We start from the raw sequence: 14,443 nt of genomic DNA on the forward strand, positions 1-14,443 counted from the left end.
TTAGCTGGTCATACTAACGTACATTGAAAAATCCCAATTTGAGCACTGTCCTGTTATCTTTCAGTGTCCAGCAGTGTAGACCACAGCCTGGTGCCTGTTCAATCATTAAAACCTTGTAAGTTACCGGTTTTCTCCTCTCCATTGAGTATGTGAGATCTTTTATTTCTGCTGAAGGTTCCAACATTTCATGAAAATGTTACCTAAACTTGGGAAAATAGTGCTGGGTAGCCTTTGGGTCCTTCCTGACTGAGGGCTTGTGTTCTTTTAGTTTCAAAAATACATCCATTATGGGTTTTGCTAATTTATTCCCCTCCACCATAGTACTCTGTGACTTAGATTTGGGGAATTCTAGGTTTATCTCCTTTACATCTACATTTTGTCCCATGACTCATTTTTTTTTTTTACAAAGTTCTGAGGGTTTTTCAGCTGTACCTTGTTTTATCCTTGCCTTTGATTTAGTGATATATCAACAAAGAACTCTTCATTGGCATACTATTCCCATGGCTGTAATTAAGGGGTGCAATAACTTCTCTAATTCCTAGCAATATACCAGTTAAAAACATCTTTGGGACTGGAGATGACCACTCTTCCAGAGGACCAGATGGACTAGCATCCATTCTGGGCACTCATAACCACCTGTAACTCCAGCTCCATGCACACACCCACACATACACATAATTAAAAATCTTTTTGAAAAGAAAACATTTCTAGGTTCTATTTGGTTCCCTTCATAACTTCCAGGACCGATATTAGCTATCTGGGTCTTCTCTAATCAAAGTTGCTTTTCCTCTACTCTTTGAGAATCCTTGACTGCTCATAGGTTTGACCTGTTTGTTCTTGGTTCCAGGTAAGAGGTGCAGATTCTGCCCATATTGCGAAAGTACATCTGCTTCCCAGCAGACCTCACGCCCTGATGGGAATAGCATTCTGTACTCCCTGTACCTGGACAGAACATTTGACTGGCAGGTTTGTTTTCGGGGAAAGCTGTCCAGGAGCCCACTGACAGCCCAGCTATCAAATGGTACAAAGAGAGGAACCTTCTCCTACAGCAGATGCAAACCTATTACATACCCCAGGCCAGATTGCCTTTGTGTGATGCTTGACCATGAGCCTCATACATGTGCATACAGGTAACGTGTAGATATGCATATATGGGTGGGGTCTGGGAGTGAGTCTGTTTCTTGAGACAAGGTCTCACCTAGATGAATTTGGCCTGGAACTATGTAGACTAAGCTGGCCTTAGACTTGTGGCAATCCTCCTGCCTTAGCCTCCCAAGTGCTATGACTGTGGGAATATAGTATGTGAGGGGAGCACCTGGTATATAAGTCCAAGCAGAAATACCCGACAGTTTAAAGATCTTTTAAGGATTACAAACACTTAAGAATCACACAGAAATATGTCACACAAGCTGCTGTAGTTTCAATGCTTATATGCCCTTAAAAATTTATGTGGAGCCAGGCGGCAGTGGCGCACGCCTTTAATCCCAGCACTCGGGAGGCAGAGCCAGGCAGATCTGTGAGTTCGAGGCCAGCCTGGTCTACAGAGTGAGATTCAGGACAGGCACCAAAACTACACAGAGAAACTCTGTCCCAAAAAAAAAATTATGTTGAACCTTTATTTCCAATGATACCATGTTAAGAAGGTGATTGAGTCAAAAGGGGATCCTCCCTCATGAATAGGACCAAGGTCACAAAAGAGGATTTGGGCTGGAGAGATGGCTCTTCTGACAGGGGACAGAGTTCACCTCCCAGTAACCACAGTAGGGAAATGCACAGCTATTTATAACTCTAGTTCCAAAGGTTCCAATGCCCTCTCCTGGTCTCCATAGATACCTGCGTGTACACATGTCACACACAGACACTTCTAAAAACTTGGGGTTTGTTTGAAAGAGGCTTCGTACAGTATCTGACTTTATCACCCTCTGTTCCTTCATGCCAGGACACCACGTTCCTCTTCTTTGGACGACTTGGAAACAAGACTCTACCACAGATGCAGAGCAGGGTCCTCACCAGACTCTCACTTGCACCTTGACACTGGATTTTCCAGTCTCCAGGGCTGTGGGGACAGTGCCACGTGTTGCTTACTAACAGGCATCCCTTCTGAGAAGTGCATCTGTCATTTGCTTCATCCTTGTGAGACCCTCGAAGATACAGCCTCCTACACATTTGGCTACACAGCATATCCATCCCTGTGCATGTGGTGCAGTATTGACTGGAATGTCGTTATCTAGTATGTAGCTATATCCAAGGCACCTTTATTTTGTTATAGCAATGTGAATTAAGACAGAACTAAGTTATATGGTTTAAAAATCTTAAAATATTTACCATCTGACAGTTTACAGAAATTTTGCTGGCCCTTTATTTAGAGCAAATAATCACATTGGAAATCCCAGTTTCATTAAATTTCTTCAGGAAAACAGTTTTTCTCCTTGAGCAGACTGCCCCCCTCGAAGCTTGTTTTTCAGAGGAGAGGATGGGGATGGGGGCCGTTTTCACAGTTCATTTATATGCTGGTTTATATACTGCTATCCGCCAAACGCATTCAATCCTATTACTTTTGGCCAGGTCTTGCCAGATAAAACAGACTGAATTCTCTGGTGACTGGAGATTCTAAGGTATCAATCTGGCCTTTGTGCAGCACATCCTGAGCTTTGGTTTTGATGTACCAACATTCTTTTCTATTTTCCACAATACTGGTAAAAACCACATTATCTGCTAGTAGGTAACTTTTAACTTCCTTTTCTTACTGATGTTTTAAGTTTAATCATTTTTATGTCCCCCTAGTTTATTTTAATGCCTTGTTGAGACAAGCTCATAACCAATATACCTCATTAGCCCATCAGAACCAGGAAACCATTTCCCAATATTACCTTTATTTCTGATAGTTACAGAATAGAAATGTTTCATTGATTGGTATGAAAACATTTTTTAAATTCTATAAATAGAATTAAATAAATTTAATTTAAATAATAACCATAAGAAAAATCATATAGTTATGAGTACAGAAATATAAAAAGTCACAATAAGATGATAACTACAGACGATAAAGAAATACTTGTAATTTCTATTATGCGTACATGTGCATTGAGGTCAGAGCTCACCTCAGGTGCTTTCCTCAGCTGCCCTCTGTAGCTAGAGTTTTCCTGCTTTGCCCACAGTCAGGACAAATCTTTGTCACCGGCCAGTCCCACAGCCGCTCAGACTCAACCAAGTAAACACAGAGACTTATATTGCATACAAACTGTATGGCCGTGGCAGGCTTCTTGCTAACTGTTCTTATATCTTAAATTAATCCATTTCCACAAATCTATACCCTGCCACACGGCTTGTGGCTTACCGGCATCTTTTCATGCTGCTTGTCAGGGTGGCGGCTGGCAGTGACTCCTTCTGCCTTCCTGTTTTTTTATTTCTCCTCTCTGTTAGTCCCGCCTATACTTCCTGCCTAGCCACGGCCAATCAGGTTTTATTTATTGACCAATCAGAGCAACTTGACATACAGACCATCCCCCAGCACAGCCAAGTGCAGACCATCTCAGACACCTGCACTCAGGCTCGTGGTCCTAATCATCCTTTATGCGGACCTGCTGGGTAAAGCCATGAGGAACCCGAGAATGGGCTCCCACAGGACATACAGAACATCCCACAGCAGCCCTCCACCCTGTTATTTGAGGCAGGGTCTCTCATTAGCATGGGGCTTGTTGATTATGCTAGGCTGGCTGCTAAGCAAGCCTCGGAGTCACCTGTCCCTGTTCCCCCAGCATTGAGATGACAGTGTGTGCCACCAAGCCTGGCTTCTTGTGCTTTGAAATGTGAGTTCTGGGGAAAGAGCTCGTGTCCCTGTGCTTAGGTGGCAAACACTCTTGTATCTCCCCAATTGTCTCAGTTACAGGTCTATTGCTGTGAAGAGACACCATGACCAAGGCAGCCTTATGATAAAAAGCATTTAACTGGGGACTTGCTTACAGTTTTAGAGGGTTAGTCCATGACCATGGTGGTGGGGAGCAGAGAGGTATGGTGCTGGAGGAGTAGCTGAGAGCTTTACATCCTGATCCACAGGTAACAGGCAGAGAGAGAAACCCTGGGTCTGGTGTGGGCCCATCCCCCAGTGACACACCTCCTCCAACAAGGCCACACCTAATAACTTTTCCTAAACAGTTCCACTAACTGGGGACCAAGCATTCAAACATGTAAACCTGGGGGGCCTTTCTCATTGAACACCACACCAGCCCACAATCTTTGCTTTCTATTAAATGCAAGTATTCTTGGAGATTTTATTTTTATTAATATATAAACTGACAGGAGCTTGAGAGTCTTTCAATGTTTTTATAACAAAATCCTGCATCGGCGAGCAAAAGCACCTTGCACAATTCATATATGTACAGTATATATTATAAACTGCTTTGTGTAGGGAAAAGGGGCCATCTGAAGAAACCCACCAGAGCCAGTGAAAGGAACACTTTAGCCCTGAATCCAGAACCTAAGAAATACACCCTGACCCTGAAACCAGAGCCAAAGAAACACACTTTGTTTCTAGAATCAGAACCAGTTAAAGAAATCTACCCTGGCCCTAAAATTAGAGCCAAAAGGCTAAAAAGGACCAGTTCAAAAACAAAACAAAACAAAACAAACAGTTTGGCCCTGAAATTAGAGCCATCTCTACCCGGACCAACAAAACTAACCAATCCCTGAGCAGAAAATCTTCTCCCCAGAGAAACCCTATAAAAGCCCTTTTGCCTGTTCAGTTGTGAGCTGTTCTTTCCCACCCTGGCAGAGGCAGCCACTCTCCTGGACTCCTTTTTCCCAAATAAATCTCGTTCTCAAAAAGTCTTGGGTGAAGATCTTCATTCGCTGGTGCAGAAAAGAAGAACCTTGCTGAGACGTCCCTTAGGGAACTGAGCAGAAAAAACCTTGCAGAGACATTCCCTTAGGCGGGCTGAGCAAGGCTGAGCAGAAAAAAGTAACAACTTTTCCTAGGAGCCGGAGGAGATTGCTACATTTCTGCAGGGACTTCCCCTTTAAAAGTGAAGCAGAAGAAGCAACATCTTGGGCCAAAGAGAAACAGAGCTCTGCCTGGAAGCCTCCTTGTCCGGCTGGGGGCAGCACAGCAAAGCTCAGCTGTAATGACTCTCTTTAGGAGAGGAGCAGGATTGCTATATCTTGCAGGGAGACCATCCCCCACCGCACCCCAGCTTCGGGATACCTCTCCCTCCAGGGCTGAGCCGTCCCTACTGCAGCTCCAGGTACAGCCTGGCTTCCTGACGAGTCAGGATACCCTTTCCTCCAGAGCTGTAACGCTCACACTTTGTATGACTACCTATGGACTGCTGCTCAGCTTTTTGTGTTTCTCTGCTTAAGACTGTGTACCTCTTTACAGAATAGCAATAGAATAGAAAGTGTTTTATTTTTTAGATCCTTCATCATTTGGTACAAAGTAGAAATGTAAAGAATGGATAATTTAAATTGTCAGTGAAAAATAACAGTGAGATGTAAAATTTACATACAAGTGTCCAAAAGTAGAGTTGAGAATGTTAATACCGCAAGTAAACACAGACTAATAATTTTGTCCATGTGAATGGATAAATCTCCAAGGGAGGGGACGTATAGAAACGGTGCTGAGACCTGGAGCATAGCACCTCTGGCCTACAGCGGATGAAGATGCCCCATCTGGTCTAAGAATGAAGATGAACACACATCAGTTATCTGCAGTATTTTGACATCTCCATTAGTAACACATCTATAAGACTTAATATTTAAACAATATTTTTTTATTGTGAATAGCAAGGGTAAAATCTTTCAGTAGTCAAACACTGATCTAGTTCAATTACTGAATTATGGCGAAGACATACTTTGGGCTCATTCTACAACCCAGGGTAATTTCAAACCTTTGCTCCACCTCCCTATCCCCCTAGTGCTGGATTACATTGTCACACAGCAGCACTCAGAGGCCCTGCTGCTGCCCATCCCCCCTCAGCACTGCCTGTTCTCAGCAGTTCTGGATTCCTGGCCATTCTGGATGTCTATAGTAATACTCTTTAGTTCTCCCTGGTGACAGGTGATACGGAGCGCTTTTCCATATGCTTTGTACTTGCACATCTTCGTCAATGTATCTGTTCAGAACTTTTGATCATTTTTGGAAAATTAGTTTGCTTTTTTACTATGAGCTGCCATGTGGGTGCTGAGAATCGAACTTGGGTCCTTTGGTAGAGCAGTAAGTTCTTTCAACCACTGAGCTACTGCTCAGCCCCTCTTAATGTTAATTTTAAAGAGTTCTTTTTACATTTTGGATCTTTATCAGATACATCAGTGGCAAACATTGTCTCCTAGTCTGTGTTTTATCATTTCCTGGAAAATTTTAATTTTAAAGGAATCTAGTTTATCAATATTTCTTTTGTGCACCAGGTCTTTGTTGCAGTATTGAAAAACTGTTGTTGTTGTTTTTTTCCAATGTTATCTTCTAGAATTTTATAATTTTGTATTTTATGCATGGGACCCATTTTTAGTTATTTTTTGTGAAGGATGTATATGACCTGTGATTTGTCTGGTTTGTTTTTCTTCTTCCTTCTCCTGTCTTCCTTCTTCCTTTCTTCTTCTTCCTCCTTTCTTCCTCCTCTCCTCCTCCTTTTTCTCTTCTTCCACGTGGAAGGCTAGCTAGTCCAGCACCATTTGTTGAAATAGTGCTTTGTCATATTCAAATTCATATTCCTGTCACATTCACCTTCACTGGGCTAACAGAGCTTCTATAGCCCAGGCTGGCTGCACTTCCTTGGTCTCCTGAGTGCTGGGCTTTCACACCTCCCCCACAACATGTCTTCTCTGTATCGTATTACTTATGCTCCTTCGTCAAATGTCAGTTGACTATCTGTGCATTGATCCATTTCTGGATTATCTATTCTTCTCTGATCTCTTTATGGATTTAATCAGCTAAGCCGTGACGTCTTGATTACACGCGCAAATAGTGCGTTTTGAAATCAGGTGTTGTAAATCCAGCATTGTCCTGCTTCAGTTCCTTATCTCTCCATTAGACTTCAGAACTAGCTTAGCAATGTCGTAAGAATAACTGATTAGGAATCGGATTGGGTTTGCAGTGAATCTGTAGATTGGGTTGGGAAGAAATGAAATCTCAACAAACTGAATCTTTCTATTAGTTCTTTGTGGTTTTCCATCAGATTTTGGAGTTTTATCATACAATCTTGTGTACACTTTGTTACTTATGCCTATGTAGTTCTTATTTTGAGGAGATAATGTTAATATTTTCCCTTTACAATTCTATTCATAGTTGTTCAGTGCCAGTAAACAGGAGGATGGCTGGCTTTTATAGAATAACCTTGTGTCCTGGAACCTCACTGTATTGTTACTAGGTGAAGATTTTGTTGTTTCTTTTGGAATACCTACAGAAAATCATTCTGTGCACAAGGATTAACTCTTAATTAGTACATTTTAATTTTTCTTTTCTCCTCTTAATGTATCAGCTAGCACATCCAGTACTGTGTTGAAAAGAAGAGATAAAAATGGATCTTTTCATAATCCTGGAATCAGCAAAAGGCTTCCTGTTTTCTCACTATTTAAACAGGTGCTCACTGGTGGGTCTTTATGGGCTAAAAAACACCCTCTCTGCTTTTGTCAAGTCTTTCTCATGGGTGGATGTTGAATTTTTGTCAAATGTATTTATTGATTGATTTTCCTATTAATCAATTGATGTCACAGATCACGGCAATTCATTGTAGACTGGTGAATCAGCCTGATGTAACTGGGATAAATTCCACTGGTTTTAACGTACATTTCTTTTTATGCATCACTACACTTGATTACATTGAGGGATTTTTGCATCTCTGTTCATGGGAGATGCAGGACAGAAGTTTCCTCATGTGCTTGGCTTTTGTAATAAGTCTAAGGATCTCAGAGAATAAATTGGGAAGCATTTCTTTTGCTTCTATTACAGAGGATTGGTATCTTTTCCTTCTCAGTGTTTGGTAGAAATCATCAGGAAGTCATCTAGGATTGCTTCTTTCTGTTTTGGATGTATGAACCACCAGCTCAATTTCCTTAACAGAGACACATTCAGATTCTTTCTCCCTATGTGAGTCAGAGCGTATCCTTCAAGAGATGCCAGCCGGGCGGTGGTGGCGCACGCCTTTAATCCCAGCACTTGGGAGGCAGAGCCAGGCGGATCTCTGTGAGTTCGAGGCCAGCCTGGGCTACCAAGTGAGTTCCAGGAAAGGCGCAAAGCTACACAGAGAAACCCTGTCTCGAAAAACCAAAAAAAAAAAAAAAAAAAAAAAAAAAAAGATGCCCATTCCACCATGGTTGTTAAATTCATGGCATATTTGTTCCTATTTGTTCCTTTTTGTAATTTATAATGTTGTCCCTCTTCTGTGTATACATGTAAGTACGGTCCACAAGCCCAACTCCGTTTGCTTCTGGAACTCATCAATTCCGCTTGGCTCTGCCTGGCTCTGCCTTCCCAATGTAAACATGAAATGGCACATGGCCACACCTGCCCGTTCACATGGGCTCAGCAGTTTCAATCTGTGCAGTAAGCACTTCCCCGACCGAGATCCTGCCCCCATGCCTCTTTCACTTTTCAGAAAGGCTCTGTGTGGTGAAAGGTTACTGCAGCAACAGTTTGGAACCTCCCCCACTTTCAACAATGGGCAGATCGATCGTTCAGATAGACAATCCACAAAGAGGATCAGCGAGATGGCTCAGTTGCCCAGCCTGATGACCTGCCATTCACCTCAGGAACCCACGTGGTAGAAGGAGGGACTCAACTTCTGCAAGTCGTCTTCAGACTTCTACATATGCACTGTGGCACGGGCATAAAACCCCACCACCACCCCATACCCCCCACTCCCCCCGCAACCCCCCACAGAAAGAAATAAATGGAAAAGTAAAATCAACAAAGAAACAATGAATGAACAAAGGATGAACTGGCTAAGCATACTGGTGCCCCTAATGCCAGCATCCAGGAGGTACAAGCAGGAAGACAGTTCACTAAGGCCAGCCTGGGCTATATGGTAGCAAGATATCATCTCAAAAAATAAGTAAACAAAGACCAGGAACTATAAAGGTAAGAATGGTAAGTTGGATGTGATCAAAATGAAAACTGCTGCTCTTAAGATTATAAAACATCAGTAGTGAACTTCTGCCCTCTGGGGTCCTCCCATTGTGCTGTAAGCCTGTATTTAAGACCTCCTACCCCCTTCAAGAAATGACATTCGACATTTAAAACTAATATATATATATATATATATATATATATATATATATATATAATTGAATAATGCGAATGTAATCTATGAATACCACAAATGTGATTAAAATCATGAGTATAAGTTATGAATATCATGAGTGTAATTTAAAAAATAAATAAAAAATAAAAATTTAAAAAATAAAATAAAATAAACTTAAAAAAACAAAAAAGTGCTGCTCTCTGAAATAGAACTATTAAGACAACAAAAGGTCACGTCACTGAGTGGGAGAATATCTCTTATGTTCATCTCCAATCAAGCACTTATATCGAACACACATGTAGAATGAATTCCAAAACTGCAGTGGGAAGGTGGCCCGACTTTAACATGGGAATGATGTGAAGTCATTTTACCAAGGAAGAAATGTGGACAGCTGGTTAATGAGCACGTGGAAAAATGCTCAAAAACCGTAGTCATCAGTCCACAGCTCTGTTAGAAGGCATGGCATGTCAAAGTCCGTCCACATCAAACGAGCACCAGGATGTGAAATCAGTTCTCCTTCTAGATGGGAGCGTGAAGGACAGTAACAATTCTACAAAAGAGCGCTATAGCTTCTAATACTCTAAGCAAACAGCCCTCGTGGGCTCTGCTTCCTAGCATTCTCACCCTGTACCTTCTTCTCCAGCTGAGTGTGGCTTGCATCTATTAATTCACTTCTGCAGGCCAGACTATCCAGCATGATCCAGTATTTCCAAGACTGGATTCTAAAGATACTGGCTTCCTTCCTGGGTACTCCATCTTCTCTCAGCCTGTTTCTCTGAGGAGAGCCAGATGCCTTGTCAGGAGGCAGTTGACAGCCCGGAGTGTTAGGAAGCGGAGTCTAATGTAGGTGATCCCCGAGGTGAGCACGTTCCTGCTGACCCCTTGACTGGCCCTAAGCTGGAACTATCTGGCTGAGTCATCCTAAGATTCCTGATCTAACAAAACTGTAAGAGAATACATTTTGGTTGTTTTCAGCCTCTGGGTATTTGTTATGCAACACCAGATAACTAATGAACCTAATATATGAGCCAATTGTTGTATTTCCATATACTTACCCAAGGGAAAAATTTTAAAAAGCAATGCAAGTCTGTATTTAAAAAAAAAAAAAAGTGTAGCCAGGTGGTGGTGGCACACACCTTTCAGCCCAGCACTCAAGAGGCAGAGACAGGAGGATCTCTGAGTTCAAGGCCAGCCTGGTCTACAGAGCAAGTTCCAGGACAGCCAAAACTACACAGAGAAATCCTGTCTCAAAAAAAGTGTAAATGACTAGCCATGATACCATTTTTCACAACAGCCAAATAGTAAAAACCCAAATGTCAATTAACAGGAGAAAAAATAAACCAATTGTGACATAGTTATATAATAGAACACTGAAATCAATAAAAGGGACAAAATGGAGACACACAACATAGACAAACCTCAAAAAGACTATGAGACAGAGAAGCCATATATATAGTATGCATTGAAATGAAAATGGTTGGATATGTGTGTGTGTGTGTGTGTGTGTGTCCATAAAACAGATTTTAAAAAACATTTCCAATATTAGGACTTGGAATGCTGTACTAGTTAGATACTGTCTCTCAAACTCCAGCATGTACCAAAACTCCCCAGAGAGCTGTTAGAGAATGGAATGACGTCTCGACCCCAAGATCTTCTAGTTCTGCAGTAAGGAGTCTGAGAAGCTGCACGTGTGAAGAGGTCCCAGGTGCTGCCGCCGCCGTCTGGTCCCATTAGGTGGACTGCAGCTTTGATGTTTATAGCATTCTGTGGTGTCTAACATCTTTCGGGACTGACATCAGCACATGAATTTTAAGGGTGTCGTCAGAAAGACGGCTCACCAAAACTTCCTATCATTTTTACCACCGCCCCCAAATCCAAACATTTCAACAACAATAACTGAAGAACAGTGGAGAATTGTAGAACAGCAGCCGCCGAAATCCTGCAGGACACAGAAGCCACAGCAGCAGCCACACAGGGAAGGAAAGCCAAGCCTGCTTCCACCCCTCATCCTGTCAGAGTCAGCCTGAAAGCAGGAAGGGGTCCCCCTGCAGGGCAAAAGATAAGGGAGAGCACCCAACTACGACTGTGCCCTAGCCCTGGGCCACGCTCCTGCCGCTCCTGCCGAGCTGTCTGTCTTCCATTGCGGTAGGTAGGGCACCATTCCCTTAGGGCTGAACTGAGGTGGCACCCCACCCCCAGGCAACACAGAGCATCTGTCTTCCAGCTCCTCTAGCGCCGCAGCTGAGCCAGCACCCGACCACACAGGGATCCCAAGCCTCCTGTCCATATGAATATAAGCACCTTCCTGACCACAAGAATGGCCACACTACGTCTAATGTAACACTCTCAAAATTCCAGAATCTCCACTCCCTCAAGGAGTCATATTATTATGACATCCATTCATACAGGCCAAGCAGTCATAACTCCCTGCCTTACCTGGCACTGGACTGGCCCCTCACGTTCCAAGTTGCTGCGGCATCTTACCTCTCTAGAAAATGAGGTCATTTTCTGTGCTGTTTCTGAATCTTCAGGTCCATACTGTTGCACCTAGTCCCACAAAGCCGGGGCTACTACTGTGTTCAGCATCCCAGGTTCTAGAGTCGCACAGCTCATGGTACCTCACCTTGCACTGTTGAAACTAGGGTTGCCCCTGTGATCTGTCAGTTCTAGGTCCCAGAATAGGTGCCCTGATCCCTGCAGCCTGACCATTCAAATCAAGCCTTTCCCTGTGCCAGTTGGTGTCAGAATGATAGCTGGACTTGGGCCTAGACCTTCAGGGATGTGCCTCGGTACAACAGATCCTGGTTTAACAGGAGAACTACATTCACTCATGTGCTGGAAAATGAGTGACATTACTGGAAAGTGAGTGACATTACATCTAATGTCCCAGGCCTATGTTCACAGAAAGACTTGTCTGAGAATGTTTACAATAGGCTCTGTAATGGTCATAAACTGATGCACAATAGGAGTATGGAATAACCCAGGACTTCAGCAGGAGTGTGTGTATGCAAACTGTGGTACAGTTATATCATGGACTAGTATTCAGCAATTGGAAAAATCAATAAAAATGATAGCATGGATGGTAACCAACAGCTATTTAATTGGACTGAAGGCCCATTCATCAAGAGGGAAATCACACCTGGTACCGGAAACCTAGCCGACTCCCCAGGCCTAGTAAAGCCATGGATCTTGGAGGGGAACCTACAACCACCCTTCACTAAACCAGCCAACTTCTCAACTATAGCATAAATATTTATCCTCATACCCACAAGAAGTGCAATTCTCACCTCTCATCAAGGAAACTTGGCAACACACGGGGACCATTGCAGAAAACCACAGCCAAGCATGATGTAGAGAACTAGAGATCAGATGGTGGCCAGTCCCAATGTAACACAATACATCGAACACAATCCCTGCACCTAAGGGCCAGGATAATTGCAGGAGGTGGGTTGAAGAGATGGTAAGAGTCTACAATTCTAATTCTCTGCCTTGTTCATACTATAGCCCAACACGGTTGGTTGGGTTTTGCTTTAGAATGTCAAGAGCTACTTTTCTCTCTTTTCTTCTAGTTGCTTTTAAATAGAAATGCTTACCAACCACTGGCATTTTGGTTTTTATATCCAAAAAATGTGTATGTGTTATGCTATTATTTTGACAGAGCAATGTAATTAGTCAGCGCTCACTTTTAAGTCCTTGAAGCAGTGACTTGAACTCTAAGAGTGTGTACTCCCTGGTGGGCTTTGGTGAGCTTTAGACCTCTAAGCCCAATAAGGGATGCTTTTGAGATGAAAACATGTGGTATCAATGTCCATTTTGATTGTACGTTCAGAGTGTTAAGTAAAACTTACAGGCCACTGTTAGGGGTCTAGATCCTGCTCCACAGCCAGTAGACAACTGAACGAAGTCACTTGGGCCAGAAGTCCATGTCTGCAAACTGAAATTAAATGGTTTTATCTGACCTTCTGAGGAATCAGGAGGGTGACAGCTAAATCCCAAACAGACCAGTTTAAGCCGGCATGGCAAGGAAGCCTCTGCTTTGGCCCCCACAAAAGTAACTTGGGGTTAGTAATCCCTTGTACTGTGTTCTCTTCTTGTTTCTGCTCAAGCTGGTCTATAAACCAGAATGGTTTGCCATGGCAATAGAGAGCCTTTTCCAAACCTTTACAGCTCAATTCAGGACTTACTTTAAAAAAAATTACTAAAGGCCAATTGTTCTTGAAATGTGTTTTATTTCTTAAAGATGTTGGAACTCTGCACTGTGCTGTAGCGGAGAAGCCTGCACTGTGAGAAAGCCCACGTGTAAATACAGGACTATGCATGCACATCCGCCTTTTCTTCCAGTAGTGGTGGGTGTGGCCTTCTGTCCCCACGGGACTCCAGTTTTCAAGGAAAATGTAAGGATTGCCACTTAACAAAACTCAAGGTGAAGTAGAACTTGAACTTTGAAAAATATCAAGCGGAAGAAAGAGAAATTCTCTGCATGGGTTGGTATAGTTTCCTCAAGCTGTAAACACGAGGTTTAAAAGCCGAGCCTCGGGAAGTACTAAAGCATGCGAAGGAAAGCTAGCCTATGAATGCTTATTGTGTCATTAGTAGCATGCTAAGCACAGTAAGTACATTCTGAGATAGGAATAATGACAATAATACCTAATTATTAATGAGTGAGGAGACTAACAGACACACGCAAAAGGTCACACAATCTTTAAAGAGTAAAACGTGCTACTTAAGCAGACCATGATTGTACCCACTATGTATTGCCTCTCAATCTACCGTCTTAATTCGATAATCATATCCTATTTTTTTTTTGGTTGTTGTTTTTTGTTTTTTGTTTTTTTTTGTCAGACCCTACTTTCATTAACACAGCATTGCATCAAGTAGGAATCTGGTCTGAACTGAGCTGAACTTCGATTATATAGAGGTAATGACAAAATATTTTGAGGGAAGAGGAAGGAACAGAAGAGGTGGTAGCAACTAAGTCTGGGAGTGAAAATTATAGAAAGCAGAATGTGTTTGAGTTTGCCACCCGGTGACATCAACCCCACCGTCTTCCCACAAAGGCCACAGGGCAAGGGTTACCTTTGGGTGTAGGCTGTGTTGCAGGAGATTCCTTTGGTGTCCCCTACTTATTTTTAGTCATGAACTTTCATGGAGGAAGGTGGCTAGTGGCATCCTTGAGACATGGCCCTTGAGGTGTTAGAATTACGTCATTGTTT

This window comes from Peromyscus maniculatus, chromosome 7, assembly GCF_049852395.1.
Source record: "Peromyscus maniculatus bairdii isolate BWxNUB_F1_BW_parent chromosome 7, HU_Pman_BW_mat_3.1, whole genome shotgun sequence".
Lineage (NCBI taxonomy): Eukaryota > Metazoa > Chordata > Mammalia > Rodentia > Cricetidae > Peromyscus > Peromyscus maniculatus.